Source organism: Vigna unguiculata, unplaced genomic scaffold, assembly GCF_037176805.1.
Source record: "Vigna unguiculata cultivar grain cowpea cultivar isolate G323 ecotype 2 unplaced genomic scaffold, ASM3717680v1 ptg000263l, whole genome shotgun sequence".
Lineage (NCBI taxonomy): Eukaryota > Viridiplantae > Streptophyta > Magnoliopsida > Fabales > Fabaceae > Vigna > Vigna unguiculata.
Window position 1 is genome coordinate 27,501 of NW_028196899.1, and position 21,293 is coordinate 48,793.

The 21,293-nt window shown below is 33.7% G+C and overlaps 3 non-coding genes across 3 annotated transcripts; 2 read left to right on the top strand and 1 right to left on the bottom strand.

Annotated features, from left to right (window-relative positions):
• Positions 1 to 6,355: 6,355 nt before the first annotated feature.
• On the top strand, positions 6,356 to 6,427 carry TRNAT-GGU (transfer RNA threonine (anticodon GGU)). Its single transcript has one exon. It is a non-coding gene; the product is annotated as a tRNA-Thr (tRNA).
• A 13,337-nt stretch (positions 6,428 to 19,764) lies between these two features.
• TRNAS-GGA (transfer RNA serine (anticodon GGA)) lies at positions 19,765 to 19,852 on the top strand. The gene has a single exon. It is a non-coding gene; the product is annotated as a tRNA-Ser (tRNA).
• Positions 19,853 to 20,957: 1,105 nt separating this feature from the next.
• Positions 20,958 to 21,030, bottom strand: TRNAT-UGU (transfer RNA threonine (anticodon UGU)). Its single transcript has one exon. It is a non-coding gene; the product is annotated as a tRNA-Thr (tRNA).
• Positions 21,031 to 21,293: the final 263 nt, after the last annotated feature.

Consider the following 21,293-nt stretch of genomic DNA (forward strand, 5'->3'; position numbering starts at 1 on the left):
AGCTCCAATAGAAAAATATTGGAAGGGATAAATACTTCGAAGATGAACCTGTTCCCATGCAATCGTAAGAAATTCTTGACGATATCGGGCTGGAACAATCTGTTCCTCCTGAATATCTCGAGTAAGTGCTAAAGAATTTCCTGTTGCTACCCTATAGTATTCATCTATATTTGGTGATAAATAAAGCATGCGTATTCTTTTTGATCTTTCGGATATTTCAAAAAATGGACTTTCTATGGCCCCCCAAATACCAATCCTCGCATGAATTGCTAGAGATCCAATAAGTCCAACATTGATTCCTTCAGACGTGTCAATTGGACAAATGCGTCCATAGTGACTAGGGTGGATATCTCGTATCCGAAAACTCGCAGTTCGCCCCGTCAATCCTCCAGGGCCCAAATAACTCAATTTTCTCCCATGAACTATTTCCGTCAATGGATTAGTTTGATCCAAAACTTGAGATAATGGGTGTAATCCAAAAAAAGATTCATAAGTCGTTGTTAATGGAGTTGAAGTCACCAAATTCTGAGGAGTCGGTATCAATTTATGTCTAATTGCTCCACATATAGTTCCTCTAACCATATTTTCTAAACGAACCAGGGCCAATCCAAATTGATCTTGTAATAGATCTGCTACAGAACGAATACGTTTATTTTTCAAATGATTTATATCGTCAAGTAGAGCCATTCCAAATTTCATGCCAATCAAATGATCCGCAGCTGTCAATATATCTCGCGGTAACAAAAATGTATTGTTCTGGGGTATATCAAGATTAAGCTTTTGGTTGATATTTCGTCGACCAATTTTTCCTAATTCACATCTTTGTTGAAAAAATTTTTTTTGTAATTCTTTCCATAAAGATTCAGAAAATACCGGATCTCCGCCAACACAAGCAAATTGTCGATAAAACTCCAAAATGGCATTTTCTTTTGACCCAATTTTTTTTTTATCCTTATCATTTAGGAAAGACACGAAAATTTCAGGATAACAAACATTTTCTAGAATTTCGCTTAAATTCGAACCCATAGCTGATGATAGAACTAGAATAGATATTTTCTGTTTCCTACTCACACGAGCCCATATCCTTGCTTTTTTATCAATCTCTAATTCTAATCTACCCCCCCAGTCTGATATTATAGTGCCAGTATAGACCGGAATTCCGTTAGGGTCCAATTCTGAACGGTAATAGATACCAGGACTTTGCAATATTTGATTGATTACTATTCTGTATATTCCATTTACTATAGAAGTTCCCAGAGAATTCATTAGAGGAATATTTCCAACAAAAATAGTTTGTTTTTGTATATCTCTACTACTTTTCCAAATTAATCCCGCGGATATATATAATTCAGCAGAATATGTAAGTGATTCATATACAGCATCTTTTTCGTTTATCAAGGGTTCTAATAATTGATATGTTTCGGCAAATAATTGAAATTCAATTTCTTGATCTGTATCCTCAATTTTTGGAAACTTAAAAAGCCCTTCTGTTAAGCCCCGATCAATGAACCTACAAAACCCTTCAAATTGTATCTGATTCAATCCAGGTAGTGTAGACATTTCTTCATTTTCACTCCCAAGCATTTTCAATTTCCCCGTGAATTTTATCGAAAAATATTCCACGATTTGCTGTCATGCTTCATCAAATCACATGAATCCATTTAGCAATATTGGAATTTCTATTCTTTATACTGAATTACATGAAATCTTACCTAATCCCGTGTATCAAATATTTCTTAGTGTATGAAATACCTATTATGAAAAGAGAAAGAAATATTAGAATTTGATACTCAACTTCGAAGGAATTTGCAACAAAACAAACAGATAGAATCGAAAGTCTAATCTAAAAAAGGATTGGAAATTTCTACGGGCATTTCAATATTTTTTTTAGGAATCTAAAAAAATGCATTTCATTTCTATCATTATTATGATATTACATATTCAAATTCAATTGGATACAAAAAAAAATCCATTCGAAATTGTCAAGAAAAGATATATTTTGAAGTGAAGTATTTTGGAGAGAATTGGGGAGAATATGATTAGAGTATGTTATGTGTAATGTAATAAGGCTTGTATTTTTGAAACATGCATATATTTAACTGCAGCTATAGATCTGTCTCTAACTTTATTGCAGTCATATTTGTTCAGGATAACAAACACATAACATGTTGTGTGAATTTTTACAAATTTTCTATTGAAAATTGTAAAAAAAGAATAAGCACGATAATTTCTTGAAAATACCGTATAGTATTGGTATTCTATATCTATATAGATATGGATAAGATACTCGATTAGATAATATCTGTGTAACAGATCAAATTGATATTCTAGGGTTTACATATATTGAAAGTTGCTGTTATAATTAGAATGAACAAAGTTAAAAAAAAAAGCAATATTGATTGGTTATGTATCAATTTTTATTTTCTGATCTCATTAAGAAAAAAAAATTTCTATTCAAATATTCAAGAATAATTCATAAAAGAATAGTTAACGGTTGCGATTTGTCTCAAGATTGTTTTTCAATTTTTCAATAGAAAGAAAAGGGGGGAGTATTCTCAAAAACTTCATATCTATATTTTTATTGGCGGCATGGCCGAGTGGTAAGGCGGGGGACTGCAAATCCTTTTTCCCCAGTTCAAATCCGGGTGTCGCCTGATCGATAAGAAACTGTAAATGAAAGATTATATTACGTTTTTTTAGAAAACTTTTTTTCCAACAGAAGCAAGCGAGGGAAAAGGAGTCTTGAGAATTGCGTTTGATTCGAAATTATAAGCATCAGTAGCTTAAAAAATGTTGTAAATATTTTTGTCTCGAATTCAAGGAAAGATTCTAGTAGTGAAAAGGAATCCATAAATTTAGAAATGATAGTTCGTTCACTACACAACTATTGTAGTGTCTGTCTCCTGACTGGGTCTTTTATTAGATTGGATTAAGAATAAGTCGGATAGGAAAGTCCATTTTTAGGTAGAGAAAAGGCAGAAGAAAAACCTTCTATACAGACTAATTTAAAGTTTATGAGTGCTTCCACATTTTATCAATATTATTTATTTAGATCAATTCTATTTAATAGCTTTAATTTAGCTAATTCGCTTTCGTAATATTCAAAAAAAGTATTCTTTAGATTTTCATATTCTATATTCTAATAAAATTAAAAAGTTTTGATTCTAAAATCGAATAGAAAAGAAAAAAAGTTTTTTTAATTATTTTAGAGAACGAATTGGGAGACATTTAAGGGACTATTTCAAATAGAAAGAAGAGTATAAGTATGCAAATGAATCTGTCTTGATTCTTTTTTTATGAAATCCTTAAGGAAATGATAAAAGAGAAATCTTAATATTCCCACCTGGTAGTAACATTCATTGACTTATAACTTCCTATAATTTTTTTATGTTTAATGTTTTATGATTTTACTAAAAATAATCAAAAAAAACTTTTTAGATGTTCTAATAACTAATAAATAGAATGAATTCTTGTTTTTCGTGAATGATGTTAGCCCAGAATCCTTTTTTTGACTCTGTAATAGCAATTCCACTATTATAGTATAGTATTTTTAGCGAATAATACAAAAAAAAGAATAGAATAAAAAATTTGAAAAAATAATGAAATAGTTCCTTCATATTTATAGAGATAGGAGACAAAATTTACATGGATATAGTAAGTATTGCTTGGGCTGCTTTAATGGTAGTTTTTTCATTTTCCCTTTCCCTCGTAGTATGGGGAAGAAGTGGGCTATAGGGATACTAAAAATTGAGTTAAGGGATCCAAGTAACCTTGTTGATTTCTACCTGAATTTTTGAATTTCGAAACTATTGAATGAAAATATTTCATTTAAACTAATACTAATTAATTGAGTTCAAATAGAAAATCTATCTTGATTCTATTATATTTTAGTAGTGTAATGTATTCTATGTATCTTATAGGAATTGAAAATACTCTTTCAATCAAACAAATATTTTCATTATTCCCATATTCCTATTTTGAGAAAAACAAGGGAATCAAAAAGAAGAAGAAATGGATTCCTATTCCAATCAAATTTTTCTTAAAATTTCTATTTCGATGAACTGACGCTTAACCTGGTTATATAGATATATATATATATGGAAAATGGCGGACCGTGTAATAACCATTCCTGTTTTTTTACCCCCTTTTTTTCCTAAGATACCGGAATTGTTTGTAAAAAGAATCTGAAAAAAAAAATTGGACGCAATTCTCAGATAGTAGAAATCAAATTGATTTCTACTATCTGGATTACGCTGATTGTACGATCATTTTTTTAAATCATTCATAAAAATGAAGAAATCATATTTCAGTGAAATTAGTCACTTTTACTTACCGTTTTTACATAAATTATAAGTAAAAAAGCAGTAGGAACTAGAATAAACAGTGCAGTAGCAATAAATGCGAGAATATTTACTTCCATAATCTTTATTATGTTCTATTTCTCTTAAATTTCTAAAAAAAAAATTCGGGATTTAATCCCATAGAAATGTTCAATCTTTCAACAATGGTATAAATTGGATTTCAATGATATCAAATCGGATCAATATCATGAATCACAAAATCTGAGCTATCAAATCAACTCATGAAATAGTATAACATAGGAAGATCTTTTATCCATACTAAATAAAACAAAAAAACATTTATTCTTGATGAAAGTCCAAAATCCCTTTCCTTCCTTTTTCGGCGAAACAAATGAAAAAGCAGGGGGGGGCCCCAAATAAAATTTTGTTTATCAATTTGATTCCCTACAAATACACAAAAAAGGAATTTATTTTTTATTTTTTTGGATTTATATCCAACGGGATTGACGGGGCTCGAACCCGCAGCTTCCGCCTTGACAGGGCGGTGCTCTGACCAATTGAACTACAATCCCAGGGAAAGGGGTGTACTGTATAAATATTTTTACGGACCGTTTCTGTCAAACCTTTTCTTTTTCTATTTCGGATTCGAACCTTTTTGTTGTAAATGAAAAAAGCGCATTTTTTTATATATTGATATGTATATCGATATCCACTTTAGTGAGATCGACACAAATTACTCGTAATCCGTTTCTTATTCTTATTCTATTAACAAATCGATTGAAAATTGAATCAATGAAAAAAAAATATTTTTTTTTTCAATTTTTCCTTATATTTTCTACTTACAGATCTTGACATGAATACCGATTATTAACAAGATTTTGAATTTGTGGAAAGAAATATGGAATACAGAAAAAAAAGAAATAACCTTAGATATGTTTAATATTTTGATTCTTCCGTATCATAGCACATCAGTCATTTCCAGAGAACTATAAATGGGTTATAGAATTTCATAGTGGATCGGCAAATTCTTGGGCCGAGCTGGATTTGAACCAGCGTAGACATATTGCCAACGAATTTACAGTCCGTCCCCATTAACCGCTCGGGCATCGACCCAGCACAATAGGAAGAATACATTTCAGTTTTTATTGAAAATTTTTGATCAACTTCCTTTCGTAACACCCTACCCCCAGGGGAAGTCGAATCCCCGCTGCCTCCTTGAAAGAGAGATGTCCTGAACCACTAGACGATGGGGGCATACTTGCCCGACCGCCATTATACTACGTTCATAGTATGAACAGTTTTTTGCAATTGTCAATATAATGATATGATTCGATAAAAAAAAATATTTTTCGTTCTTTCATAATTCCATAGAAATTTTTTATTAATCATTTATATTTCTAAATTTTTTTATTCCAGTCATAATAAGAAAAAAAAAGAAGTAATGTTCCAATAAAGAGAAAATTCTTCACAGGAATGATTCGTTTGTTGCAAAGGACGAGAGGTTAAAACTTCATTTCTATCATTTATTACTAATACTAAGATTCGATAGGTAGATTTATATCTAATACTAAGAAAAAAAACTTTGGAAAATAGAATTTTTCAATAAAAAAATAAAAATTTGGTTTAGGGACAGAACATATTGAATCCATTTTATCAATGATTCGATTTTATCAATGTTTCGATGAAATATTTTATTTTGTGAGTACATTTATGTATCAATAAAAAGAATTTAGTGTTATGATTAGAATGACTTCAAGAATCCATTTTGAAATAATATATTTGATATGGATCAAATCCAATCTTAATCAATTCTTTTTTTTAACTATATTCTATTCACTAGGTAAATCCAATTTTTTGTTCTTTGATGAGTCATTATACAAATAATAGATATTGATGTACAAGTATTCTAATCCCATTTATATCATTTAATTTATATAATTTATATAAATTTATAGAAATAATTTATATAAATTTATAGAATAAGTATACACAGTAACAAATATATGTACTAGTCATGCTAGTTCCTTATTTAGAAATTGAAAGAAAGAAAAAGGGCCCTTTTAACTCAGTGGTAGAGTAACGCCATGGTAAGGCGTAAGTCATCGGTTCAAATCCGATAAGGGGCTTTTTACTTTTTTTTTCAAAAGCAATAGTCTTTCTATTTGAAGGAAGAATAAAAAGATTCTTGATATTTTGAAAAAGTTTCTATTTGTAATAAAAAAGAAAAAGTGTAAAATTCAATAATGGAAAAATAAAAAAAAGTAAGTGGACCTAACCCGTTGAATTATATTTATATCTACTATTCTGATATTCAAATTTGATAAAGATTCAATTCGAACAATTTTTTTTCTTTTTAAGACTTTTTTCGTTTAGACTCCCTAAGAATCTCTGAATATTTCCAATGAAATCTTCTTGTTTCTGAACTAAGAAAAAAGGTTATGCCTTTTCTTTACTCAGAAGGGCCTTAATACGAATTTCAAGTTCCACCAAACAAGTTTTTTTAAAATTAAAATGAAACATATTTTTTTCCATAAATTTCTATTATTTCTATAAGATTAGATAGAATCTTATAGAAATAATAGAAAAATACATTAAATTATGTCTTCACATATCAAATAGTTTCTTTTCATATCGATGTGTACGATATTTTTCCAGCAATTCATATATATGAGACAAAAACTTTCATTTACAGTTTTTTCTTTTTATTATAGTATTTATAAAAAAAAATGAAATACTAAAGAAAAAACTGTAAATGAAATAGAAATTTAGAAAACCTATGATCCTACAGTAGTTTCCTAGACAAAATAGAAGTCAATTCACAACCAAACTTCAAGAATAAGTTTCTTTGATGAAAGGAGAGAAATATGTCTGAAGATCCGCTAGGTATAAGAAGTGAAACAGGGGATCATTTGTTTCTTGAACAGTTCTGAAAAAAAAATTTCTATCGGATTTTGGAGTCATAGCAGATTTTATGATTGATGACTTGGAAGATTTTTAAGAATAGATAAGGAATAACCACATCGAGTTCATGGATTTGCCCTAGATATCAATAGACCCATAAATGATTTTTTATTCGAAACCGATTAGAAAACAAGGGAAAGTATACTTATATATTCTATATATATATAGAGAGAGAAATGAATAGAGATAAATGATCAAGGTCCGTCCCATCTCTGAAAATGCTCTATGAGGTGTTGGGAAATGGTTGAAGTAGTTGAATAGGAGGATCGCTATGACTATAGCTCTTGGTAAATTTACCAAAGATGAAAATGATTTATTTGATATTATGGATGACTGGTTGCGGAGGGACCGTTTCGTTTTTGTGGGTTGGTCCGGTCTATTACTCTTTCCTTGCGCCTATTTCGCCTTGGGGGGTTGGTTTACAGGTACGACCTTTGTAACTTCATGGTATACTCACGGCTTGGCAAGTTCTTATTTAGAAGGCTGCAACTTCTTAACCGCTGCAGTTTCCACTCCCGCTAATAGTTTAGCACACTCTTTGTTGTTACTGTGGGGTCCTGAAGCACAGGGAGATTTTACCCGTTGGTGTCAGTTAGGCGGTCTGTGGACTTTTGTTGCTCTCCACGGTGCTTTCGGATTAATAGGTTTCATGTTACGTCAATTTGAACTTGCTCGATCTGTTCAATTGCGACCTTATAATGCAATCGCATTCTCAGGTCCAATTGCTGTTTTTGTTTCTGTATTCCTTATTTATCCACTGGGTCAGTCTGGTTGGTTCTTTGCTCCAAGTTTTGGTGTAGCAGCTATATTTCGATTCATCCTCTTTTTCCAAGGATTTCATAATTGGACATTAAACCCATTTCATATGATGGGAGTTGCTGGTGTATTGGGCGCTGCACTACTATGCGCTATTCATGGTGCAACCGTAGAAAATACTTTATTTGAAGATGGTGATGGCGCAAATACATTCCGTGCTTTTAACCCAACCCAAGCTGAAGAAACTTATTCAATGGTTACTGCTAATCGCTTTTGGTCCCAAATCTTTGGGGTTGCTTTTTCCAATAAACGTTGGTTACATTTCTTTATGTTATTTGTACCAGTAACTGGTTTATGGATGAGTGCTCTTGGGGTAGTCGGTTTGGCCCTGAACCTACGTGCTTATGACTTCGTTTCTCAAGAAATCCGCGCAGCGGAAGATCCTGAATTTGAGACTTTCTACACAAAAAATATTCTCTTAAACGAAGGTATTCGTGCGTGGATGGCAGCTCAAGATCAGCCTCATGAAAACCTTATATTCCCTGAGGAGGTTCTACCACGTGGAAACGCTCTTTAATGGAACTTTAGCTTTAACTGGTCGTGACCAGGAAACTACCGGTTTCGCTTGGTGGGCCGGGAATGCCCGACTTATCAATTTATCTGGTAAACTATTAGGGGCCCATGTAGCCCATGCTGGATTAATAGTATTCTGGGCCGGAGCAATGAACCTTTTTGAAGTGGCTCATTTCGTACCCGAGAAGCCCATGTATGAACAAGGTTTAATTTTGCTTCCCCACCTAGCTACTCTAGGTTGGGGAGTAGGTCCTGGGGGGGAAGTTATAGACACTTTTCCATACTTTGTGTCTGGAGTACTTCACTTAATTTCCTCTGCAGTATTGGGCTTTGGCGGTATTTATCATGCACTTCTGGGACCTGAGACTCTTGAAGAATCTTTTCCGTTCTTCGGTTATGTATGGAAAGATAGAAATAAAATGACTACAATTTTGGGTATTCACTTAATCTTGTTAGGTATAGGTGCTTTTCTTCTAGTATTCAAGGCTCTTTATTTTGGAGGTATATATGATACATGGGCTCCGGGGGGGGGAGATGTAAGAAAAATAACCAATTTGACCCTTAGTCCAAGTATTCTATTTGGATATTTATTAAAATCGCCTTTTGGGGGCGAAGGGTGGATTGTTAGTGTGGACGATTTGGAAGATATTATTGGAGGGCATGTATGGTTGGGTTCCATTTGTATACTTGGTGGAATCTGGCATATCTTAACCAAACCCTTTGCATGGGCTCGGCGTGCACTTGTATGGTCTGGAGAAGCTTACTTATCTTATAGTTTAGGTGCTTTATCTGTTTTTGGTTTTATTGCTTGTTGCTTTGTCTGGTTTAATAATACCGCTTATCCTAGTGAGTTTTATGGGCCCACTGGTCCAGAAGCTTCTCAAGCTCAAGCATTTACTTTTCTAGTTAGAGACCAACGTCTTGGGGCTAATGTAGGATCTGCTCAAGGACCTACAGGTTTAGGTAAATATCTAATGCGTTCCCCGACTGGAGAAGTTATTTTTGGCGGAGAAACTATGCGTTTTTGGGATTTGCGTGCTCCTTGGTTAGAACCTCTAAGGGGTCCTAATGGTTTAGACTTGAGTAGACTGAAAAAAGATATACAGCCTTGGCAAGAACGTCGTTCTGCGGAATATATGACTCATGCTCCTTTAGGTTCATTAAATTCCGTGGGTGGCGTAGCTACAGAGATTAATGCAGTCAATTATGTTTCTCCTAGAAGTTGGTTAGCTACTTCTCATTTTGTTCTAGGATTCTTTCTATTTGTAGGCCATTTATGGCACGCGGGAAGAGCTCGCGCAGCTGCCGCAGGATTTGAAAAAGGAATTGATCGCGATTTTGAACCTGTTCTTTCCATGACTCCTCTTAATTGAGACGTGAGATCCAATGAAGTAGAAATCCCTTTTTTTTACTATAAATATTTGGTTGAGTAGAGCGAGTCGTAAAGAAGAATTTATTTTCCTATTTTCTTAGTTTCTATCGAATCTTTTTTTCGGGATGTTGAGGATATATAGCCCAGTCCGAAAAAAAGATTCGATAGAAACTAAGAAAATAAACAAATCTATTCATCGAGAAAAAGGAGAGAGAGGGATTCGAACCCTCGATAATTCTTTGTTTCAAACTATACCGGTTTTCAAGACCGGGGCTATCAACCACTCAGCCATCTCTCCAAAAGCTAATATATATATTTTTTTATCTTTATTCCACTGAGTAGACCATGAGTATTTGAATTGATACCCTTTTATCGACCCATAGGAAAGATATTCAATGTGAATTTATTGGTTTAGTTTTCTATCGGTATGTATATAGGTACAAAATCCAGCATGCCTTTTTGTGAAGTAAAAAAACTATCCTCGATCCAAGCCTCAAAAGGGTTGATAATAAACAAAATCAATGAATTCATGATAAAACCCTTCTGCGTTTTTCCATTTACAAATTTTTTTTTCAATGAATATTAAGAAAGGCATCCAGGGGTTGAGGGATCAAATGGTAAAGTTCTTTTGTTGGTAAATTGGAGGATTAGAAACATGACTATTGCTTTCCAATTAGCTGTTTTTGCATTAATTGCTATTTCATTTATTTTATTGATTAGTGTACCTGTTGTATTTGCTTCTCCTGAAGGTTGGTCAAATAACAAAAATGTTCTATTTTCCGGTACATCATTATGGATTGGATTAGTGTTTCTAGTGGGTATTCTTAATTCTCTCATTTCTTGAAGTTCTTTTTATTCTAGATTAAAAATGAAATGACCCCTCCCTCAGAATTCTTTCGGATTGTCAGCCATAAAGGGAATAGATCAGTTCCTAAAAAAAAAAAAGAAAACTATAACACATTACATTCTAAGGGGGAGTAAACTTCTTCTATTGGAAAAATCTTATATCTTATACTTATATGGTGGTACATTGTGAAACTAAAAGAAATAAAATAGAAAAAATGAACTATAAAAATTTGAATTTCATTTGAATATTCTATTCATATTAATATGATATGAATAGAATATTCAAATGAAATACTATAAATCTATTTATACGTCGTCTAGTATTTAATAATATAGAATATCTATCTGTATCTCTATATAGATAAATATAATTTTTTATTAATAGGAACTTACTTTTTTAAGAAAAAAGTAAATCAAAATATTCGATAGAATGATAATTTCAATTCAATTATATAGATATATAGAAAAAAACCATATATAATAATAGAAATGTAATAATAGAAATGGGAATTCTTGATAAAAATGAATAGTAATAGAAAATATTTTATTTGGGAGACAATATCTATTATCTAAATTTCTTTTTCATTATCCCTATATCCCTATATAGAATATCAGGCCCATCTCTGTATAAATAGAATCGCATATCAAGTACAATGAAAACGCGGATATAGTCGAATGGTAAAATTTCTCTTTGCCAAGGAGAAGACGCGGGTTCGATTCCCGCTATCCGCCCTATGTATTTAATAGTCATAGTATGAAAAATGCCATAGAATTTACTGCGTATAATGCCCTTCTTCTTGAAACCTTGTTTTTTTATCAAATTCAAAAAGTTGCGGAGACGGGATTTGAACCCGTAACCTCAAGGTTATGAGCCTTGCGAGCTACCAAGTTGCTCTACTCCGCGATAAAGAAAAGAATTGATAACTAATGAACAAAAACAAAGATGGAATGCGTCCCTTTACCATATCTATATAAATAGAATAAACCATTTATACATAACGGTAAAGGGACCCTCCTATGATCGCTGATAATAAAATGAAAAAAATGAAGATAATTGGAAATCCTTACCAACTGGATCTTGTTGCACCCGGCAAGAAACATGCATGAACCATTTCCCGAAGTATGTGTCCAGATAATCCAAAGTCTCGATAATTAGCTCTCGGTCTTCCGGTCGAAAAACAACGTCGATGAAGACGTATAGGTGCACTATTACGCGGTAGTGATTCTAATTTTCCATGAATTTCCCATTTCTCACTTAACGACGGAACTTTGCTTATTTCTTTTTTTGAGGATCGGCGAATCAAATGATATTTCTGTTCCAATTTTTGTCTCTTCTTTTCCCTCTGAATAACACTTTTCCTTGCCATAATGGTTAATTTGCTATTAGCATCAATGATAGAAGTCGGATCCTAGATGTATAAGTGGCTTCTCTTCCCTATAGAAGGAAATGAGATTCTTGCCAGATATATATAATAAAGAATTCAATTAACCGAATTTGCCCGATGTAGAGGCAATTAAGAAGGCTGCATAAGTAAATATATAACCTACGGAAAAGTGGGCTAGTCCAACCAATCTTGCTTGCACAATGGAAAGAGCCACTGGTTTATCTCTCCATCGAATCAAATTAGCCAAAGGTGTACGTTCATGAGCCCATGCCAAAGTTTCAATCAATTCCTGCCAATATCCGCGCCAAGAAATTAAGAACATAAATCCAGTAGCCCAAACAAGATGTCCAAACAAGAACATCCATGCCCAGACTGATAAACTATTCATACCAAAAGGGTTATATCCATTGATAAGTTGTGAAGAGTTCAACCATAGATAATCTCTTAACCATCCCATCAAATAGGTAGAAGATTCATTAAACTGTGAAATATTACCCTGCCATAGTGTAATGTGTTTCCAATGCCAATAAAAAGTAACCCATCCAATGGTATTTAACATCCAGAAAACTGCCAAATAAAATGCGTCCCAAGCGGAAATATCACAAGTTCCGCCTCGTCCCGGGCCATCACAAGGAAAACTATAACCAAAATCTTTTTTATCAGGCATTAACTTAGAACCACGCGCATCCAAAGCACCTTTTACTAAAATCAAAGTAGTTGTATGTAAACCAAGAGCAATAGCATGATGAACCAAGAAGTCTCCAGGCCCTATTGTTAAGAATAGAGAATTACTATTCTCATTTACAGCGTTTAACCAACCAGGCAACCATATGCTTCGTCCCGCATTGAACGCCGGACTGTTCGTTGAAGATAAAAGTATATCGAACCCATAGGAAGTTTTACCATGAGCAGATTGTATCCATTGGGCAAATATAGGTTCAATCAAAATTTGTTTCTCCGGAGTACCAAAAGCAAGCATGACATCGTTATGGACATAAAGTCCCAGAGTATGGAACCCCAGAAAGAGGCTAGCCCAACTTAAGTGGGATATGATAGCTTCTTTATGGTCTAACATTCTTGCCAAGACATTATCTTGATTCTGCTCTGGATTATAATCTCTAATAAAAAAGATAGCTCCATGAGCAAAAGCCCCTGTCATAATGAAGCCTGCTATATATTGATGATGAGTATATAAGGCAGCTTGAGTAGTAAAGTCTTGCGCTATAAACGCATAAGCAGGTAAAGAGTACATGTGTTGTGCTACCAAGGAAGTAATAACCCCTAAAGAGGCTAGAGCAAGACCTAATTGAAAATGAATTGAATTATTGATTGTATCATAAAGACCCTTATGCCCACGCCCCAATCTACCCCCCGGAGGAGTATGTGCTTCTAAAAGATCTTTAATACTGTGACCAATCCCGAAATTAGTTCTATACATATGGCCAGCAACTAGAAAAATAAACGCAATAGCCAAATGATGGTGTGCAATATCAGTTAACCATAAACTTTGAGTTTGCGGATGAAATCCTCCGAGAAGTGTTAGAATAGCAGTTCCTGCTCCTTGAGGGGTACCAAATATATGATTATTGGAATCTGGGTTTTGAGCATAAAGATTCCACTGACCTGTAAAAAATGGACCTAATCCCTCGGGGTGCGGCAAGATATCTAATAAATTGTTCCATCGAACGGATTCCCCCCTGGACCCCGGAATAGCAACATGAACTAAATGCCCTGTCCAAGCCAAGGAACTTACTCCGAATAGTCCTGACAAATGATGATTGAGGCGGGATTCGGCATTTTTAAACCACGAAACACTCGGTTTCCATTTTGGTTGTAGGTGTAACCAACCTGCTATTAAAGATATAATAGAAAGTATTAATAGAAAAATAGCTCCAGTATAAAGATCCCCATTAGTACGTAAACCGATTGTATACCACCACTGATAAACACCAGAATAGGCTATATTAACAGGACCTAGAGCACCCCCTCGAGTAAAAGCTTCTACAGCTGGTTGACCAAAATGAGGATCCCAAATTGCATGAGCAATAGGTCTTACATGTAAAGGATCCTGTACCCATGTCTCAAAATTACCTTGCCAAGCTACATGAAAGAGATTCCCGGAAGTCCACAGAAAAATGATTGCTAATTGCCCGAAATGAGAAGCAAAAATATTCTGATAAAGACGTTCCTCAGTAATATCATCATGACTTTCGAAGTCATGTGCGGTAGCAATACCAAACCAAATACGACGAGTAGTGGGGTCTTGAGCTAAGCCTTGACTAAAGCTTGGAAATCTTAATGCCATAATGATTTTCAAATCCTCCTAGCTATTATCCTACTGCAATAATTCTTGCTAAGAAGAATGCCCATGTTGTGGCAATTCCACCTAGAAGGTAATGTGTTACTCCTACAGCACGTCCTTGTACAATGCTCAAGGCTCTGGGCTGAGTAGCAGGAGCAACTTTTAATTTATTATGAGCCCAAACAATGGATTCAATAAGTTCTTGCCAATAACCACGCCCGCTGAATAGAAACATTAAACTAAAAGCCCATACAAAATGTGCACCCAAGAAAAAAAGACCATATGCAGATAATGAAGAACCATAAGACTGAATTACCTGGGATGCCTGCGCCCATAAGAAATCACGAAGCCACCCATTAATGGTAATGGAACTCTGCGCAAAATTTCCTCCTGTGATATGAGTTACTATCCCTTGATCACTTATACTACCCCAAACATCTGACTGCATTTTCCAACTGAAATGGAATATAACTACGGAAATTGAATTGTACATCCAAAATAGTCCTAAGAAGACATGATCCCAAGCGGATACTTGGCATGTCCCCCCTCTTCCAGGTCCATCACAAGGGAAACGAAAACCTAGATTTGCTTTATCCGGTATCAATCGTGAACTACGAGCAAATAGAACACCCTTTAAGAGTATCAATACTGTTACATGAATTGTAAATGCATGAATATGATGGACCAAAAAATCCGCAGTTCCTAAAGGAATAGGTAACAAAGCAACTTTACCGCCCACTGCTACTAAATTTTCACCTCCCCAAGTCAAACTGGTACTTGTTGCTGCACCTGGGGCTGTTGTGCCAGGTGCTAAAGCGTGGGTATTTTGTATCCATTGAGCAAAGATCGGCTGTAATTGTATAGCAGTATCTGAAAACATATCTTGAGGGCGCCCTAATGCGCTCATGGTATCATTATGAATATACAAACCAAAACTGTGAAAACCTAAAAAGATACATACCCAGTTAAGATGTGATATGATTGAATCACGATGTCTAAGGACACGATCTAATAGATCGTTGTATCGAATAGTCGGATCATAATCTCTTACCATAAAAATCGCTGCATGCGCAGCAGCACCGACTATGAGAAATCCACCAATCCACATGTGATGTGTAAACAATGACAGTTGTGTACCATAGTCAGTAGCTAGGTATGGATAAGGAGGCATAGAATACATATGGTGAGCTACAACAATGGTCAAAGAGCCTAACATAGCTAGATTAATAGATAATTGAGCATGCCATGACGTTGTTAGAATCTCATATATACCTTTATGACCCTGGCCTGTAAATGGACCTTTATGTGCCTCTAAAATGTCTTTTATATTGTGACCAATACCCCAGTTGGTCCTATACATGTGACCCGCTATCAAGAAAAGAATTGCAATAGCTAAATGATGGTGTATAATATCGGTCAGCCATAAACCTCCAGTTACTGGATCTAATCCTCCACGAAAAGTAAGAAATTCTCCGTATTTTGACCAATTCAAGGTAAAAAATGGGGTTGCTCCCTCGGAAAAACTCGGATAAAGTTGAGCCAAAAGATCCCGATTTAGGATAAATTCATGAGGAAGTGGTATCTCTTTGGGATCTACTGCAGCATTTAGAAATTGGTTAATCGGTAAAGATACATGTATTTGATGTCCTGCCCAAGAAAGAGACCCCAACCCTAGGAGCCCTGTCAAATGGTGATTCAACATAGATTCTACATCTTGGAACCAAGCCAATTTTGGAGCAGCTTTGTGATAATGAAACCAACCAGCAAAAAGCATTAAGGCTGCAAAGACCAATGCACCAATTGCAGTACAATAGAGTTGTAATTCATTAGTTATTCCAGATGCTCTCCAAATCTGAAAAAAACCAGAGGTTATTTGTATTCCTCGGAACCCCCCCCCTACATCACCATTCAATATTTCTTGACCCACTATTGGCCAAACCACCTGAGCACTAGGCCTAATGTGAGTAGGATCACTTAACCATGCCTCATAATTGGAAAAACGAGCACCATGAAAATACATGCCACTCAGCCAAAGAAAGATGATAGAGAGTTGGCCAAAATGCGCACTAAAAACTTTTCGGGAAATCTCCTCTAAATCATTAGTATGGCTATCAAAATCATGAGCGTCAGCATGTAGGTTCCAGATCCAAGTAGTAGTATCTGGTCCCTTAGCTATTGTTCTTGAGAAATGACCAGGTTTTGCCCATTCCTCAAAAGAAGTTTTTATAGGATCCCTATCTACCAAAATTTTAACTTCTGGTTCCGGTGAACGAATAATCATTGAGTCCTCCTCTTTCCAGACAACACATACAAAGAGACCTGCCAACATAAAACAGAATTAGTGAACTTATTAGAGATGTTTCTATTGAGTTTTGTTCTCTCCTATCTCTCATGTATTGGATATCTTAGTAAATTTCATTTCTTTAGTTTTTCACTAGAACAATTATGATCTCGAAGTCAATTCGGGGCAAGTGTTCGAATCTATTATGACATAAGAGTGAGGCGCTCAACGGACCTATTTTAATCTTCTAAGACCTTTTTGGGAACTCTGAATGGAAGTTCAATAATTTTTCGTGCAGCCTAATCAAATGTATTCAGATTTTATTCTAATTCTATTCCTTAGATTTTATTTTTTTTTTTAGATAAAGTATAAGTATGTACTCTATTTCAAATTGAGCAGGCATTAGCATTCATTATTAGGCAATATACCTATATTTTATTTCTTTTTTTGAAGGTCTCTTTTCTTAATTTGATTGAATATTAGTTTAAATAACAGAAAAAAGGAGAAAATTATCTACTGTATCCACATCTCGTTTATTTCTATGAAATACTAGACAAAATCGAACAAAATTAGAAGGGATATATTTAAATTATGTGATTGGTCGTTCCTATAGAAATGATTTTTGAATTTGATAGGGACAAGAAACAAGAATTTATAACAATATATATTTATCTATCTATATCTTTATATAGATAGATAAATATATAAGAAAAAAAAGAAACAGAGTGTTCTTATTCAAAACGCCCTGTGATCTTCAACCAATTCTGTGCTGCAATATAATTACCGGGGGTGAGAGCTATAGCTTGTTTCCAATATTCAGCGGCTTGATTAAACCAAGACTCCGCAACTTCTGAGTCTCCCTGCCGAATGGCCTGTTCTCCTCGGTCGAAATAGGTGAGTCAATTCCTTTCCTTAGAACCGTACTTGAGAATTTCCTGACTCATACGGCTCAGTAGTCAATTCTTTTTTTGTTCTATTATCTTGAAGTTAACTAAAAGAAAAAAAGAAATTATTAATATGAGTTTCAAACTTTCATTTTTACTAATAAATAAAGAATTTCAAAGAATTTCATCTTTTTTTTTAGTTTTATCTTTTCTCCTACCTTCAGAAAAGGGAATCAAGCATTGGCATTAACGCCCTAATTCTAATTTTCTGAAAGGTAACTATCTCGATTTTATATATCATATACAAAAATATATGATAGATTCATTTCTATAGAATCTTGGTAAAAGTTTTTTCTTTCTTATCTTATAAGTTCTTATAAGTAAAGAGAAAATACTTTCTATCTTTGGGATTTGATACTACACCGCTGCTCAAAATACCAGGGGATCCTTTTTATTACATAAGTGGATTCCTGACTTCTTTATTTATCATGAGATAAGGAAGCAGTTTTTATTATATCGATTGAAAACCGTGTTAATTGATCCTTACGATGCTTCCTTTATCAATTAGATCTTTTATCCATAGAAAAAGAGGGTATCTAGACATATCGATTTCTTCATATTTTTACTTCTATGAAGTTTCTTTGCTACAGCTGATAAAAATCGTTGTTTTGAACGATATATATATGTAGAAAGCCTTTCTTATTTATAATTATTTATATTTCTATATTTCTTATATTAAAATTTGTGGATTTGCTTGTTCTTTTCTTTTTTCTTTCTATAGTGGAGATAGTCGCACGTAATGACAGATCACGGCCATATTATTAAAAGCTTGGGGTAAAAATGGGTTTCGTTCGAGCGCCCGAAAATAATATTCCAAAGCTTTAGTATGTTCTCCGTTACTTGTGTGAATAAGGCCTATGTTATAAAGTATATAACTTCGATCATAGGGATCAATTTCCAGTCGCATAGCCTCATAATAATTCTGTAAAGCTTCTGCATAATTTCCTTCAGATTGAGCTGACATCCGTTACGGTCGTCATTCGGTTCAAAGAATCTCCGCTCCAGAACTGTACGTGAGATTTTCATCTCATACGGCTCCCCCCTTATGTGTGTAATGAGAAAAATCCATCAAATCAAAAAATATTCCAGTATTCTCATTCTCAACTGAACAGAGCTAGTGTTTTTACAATAAATCTCTAGCCAACCTTCCTGTCAAAAATTATTTCTTAACATTAAGTATGTAGGTACTTGATAAAAAAAAATAAGAACTTCAACAATTTCTTTGTCCTCTACGCTGCTTAATTTCCTGGAATTAGTCACCTCAATAATCTTCGATGGTTCTATGGGTATCCAAAATATGAACGAGATGGATATTTATTGTCCCAACCATTCCTGTTAGTCCCAATCTCGATAAGCCATGGATATAGATAGATACAAAGTTTTCGTGTCCTTGATTCCCAAGCGTAGTGCTTCTTTCCCAATGTTGCCTATCAGTACTAGTAATTTGGGGTTGACCTAACCCCATAAGTATAGGTATAACCTTTCGCTTAATACTAGAAACCTAAAATTCAAGCATATAAGGCTTCATTAATCGAGGATACACGACAGAAGGAATTAATCCTTTTATTTACAAATTTCACCTTCAACACGCGTGGGGTTTTTCCATTCCATTTTTTTTTGACCGAAATCGGTCAAAAAAAATGGAATCAAATCACACCATCTCTGTAATAAGTGAATGCCCTTTTTTCTCCTGAAGTTGTCGGAATTATTCGTAATAAGATATTGGCTACAATTGAAAAGGTCTTATCTATAAAATTTTCATTTATCCGAGATCTAGGCATAGGTAGAAATCCATTCTATAATTTAATTAATCATGGTGTGAGAAATCAATCCCACAAATAAAGGAATTGTATAATTATAATACAGTGCGAAATAACGTAAAAATGAACTCATCAATCAAATTTGTTTATCCTAAGACCTTGTAGGAGGTTTTTTTTTAATTTTACTTTGTATTTTTATAGTTTGAATAGGTTTTATGCATTTATGAAAAATAGGATTGATTCACTATTCAACATTCAACCGGTTTCTGGGCATCATTATATAGGAGAGATGGCCGAGTGGTTCAAGGCGTAGCATTGGAACTGCTATGTAGGCTTTTTGTTTACCGGGGGTTCGAATCCCTCTCTTTCCGAATCTTTACCAAATTCATCAATATTACTCATCCCAATGCATACCATTATTTCATATTTCAAATTTGTTTGTTGATATGGACAACTTTATATTCCTCATTTTTCGGTAATACAAAAAATAGTGGATAACGGGTGGGCAAGGAATAAAAATTTTCGCATATCCATGTCTATGATATATGAATAGCAGAAAATCCTTGTAAAAAAAACTCTTGTTATTTTAGTTAAGTTTAAGTTTGACGAGAATAATATTCTACAACCAGTAATTCATTTATTTTCAAACCAACCCATTTATTATCTATTATTTGATTAATTAAACCTTTATATTGGAAAGGGTGAACAGTCAAATGATTTGGCAATTTCTCATGGGGGGCTGAATCAAAATAATTTTGAATAAGAGTTTTAGATTTTTGTTCATCCTTTGCTGTAATAATATCTTGAGGTTTACAACGATAACTTGGTATATCCACTATACGACCATTAACTAAAACATGTCTATGGTTTATAAATTGGCGGGCTTGAGGAATAGTCGCAGCCATACCCAATCGAAAAAGTATGTTATCCAAGCGCATTTCAAGTAGTTGTAATAAAACCTGACCAGTTGATCCTTTAGCTTTTCCGGAGATACGAACGTATTTAAGCAATTGTCGTTCTGTAAGACCATAATGAAAACGCAATTTTTGTTTTTCTTCTAAACGAATACGATATTGAGATTTTTTACTGAAGCGCAATTGATTTCGAAATTCGTTTTTGACTGTTGGCCTTTTACTAGTAAGTCCTGGTAAATATCCTAGACGACGTATTTTTTTGAAACGAGGTCCTCTGTAACGTGACATAAAAACTCCTTTTTTAAAATGAAAAATCTTATAAATCGAAATGAAAACTAAACGAAATGAAAAATATTATAGAATTCTAAATGAAGCGAAATCTACTAAAGTTTTATAGTACAAAGAAGAATTAGATGAATTTTATCAATATCCGAATTTATTGTATATAAAAGAATACAAAAAAGTAGGTTAATTTCTTGATTTCTTCCGCAGAGATCGAACTCTCCCAATTTTTTATTTCTAAAAAAGATATTATCAATTATGTAAAAAACAAATAGAGAAAAGCCGGTTATCGGATTCGAACCGATGACCATCGCATTACAAATGCGATGCTCTAACCTCTGAGCTAAACCGGCTAATGTAAACGAAATATACATATGCAGAAGAATTGAATGGGATCTTAGTTATCAATTTTTAGTTATTTATAACAAAATTCAAATTAATACAAACATCAAAAATAGAGAAAGAAAATATAGAAAATCAAACCCAATTTTTATTATTTCTATTATTTATTTTATCTGATAACATAAAGTGCAAGATAATAATTAATATTATATTAATATAATTTATTTAATATAATTTATTTCGATCTACTATTCTAGATATATATTATTAAATT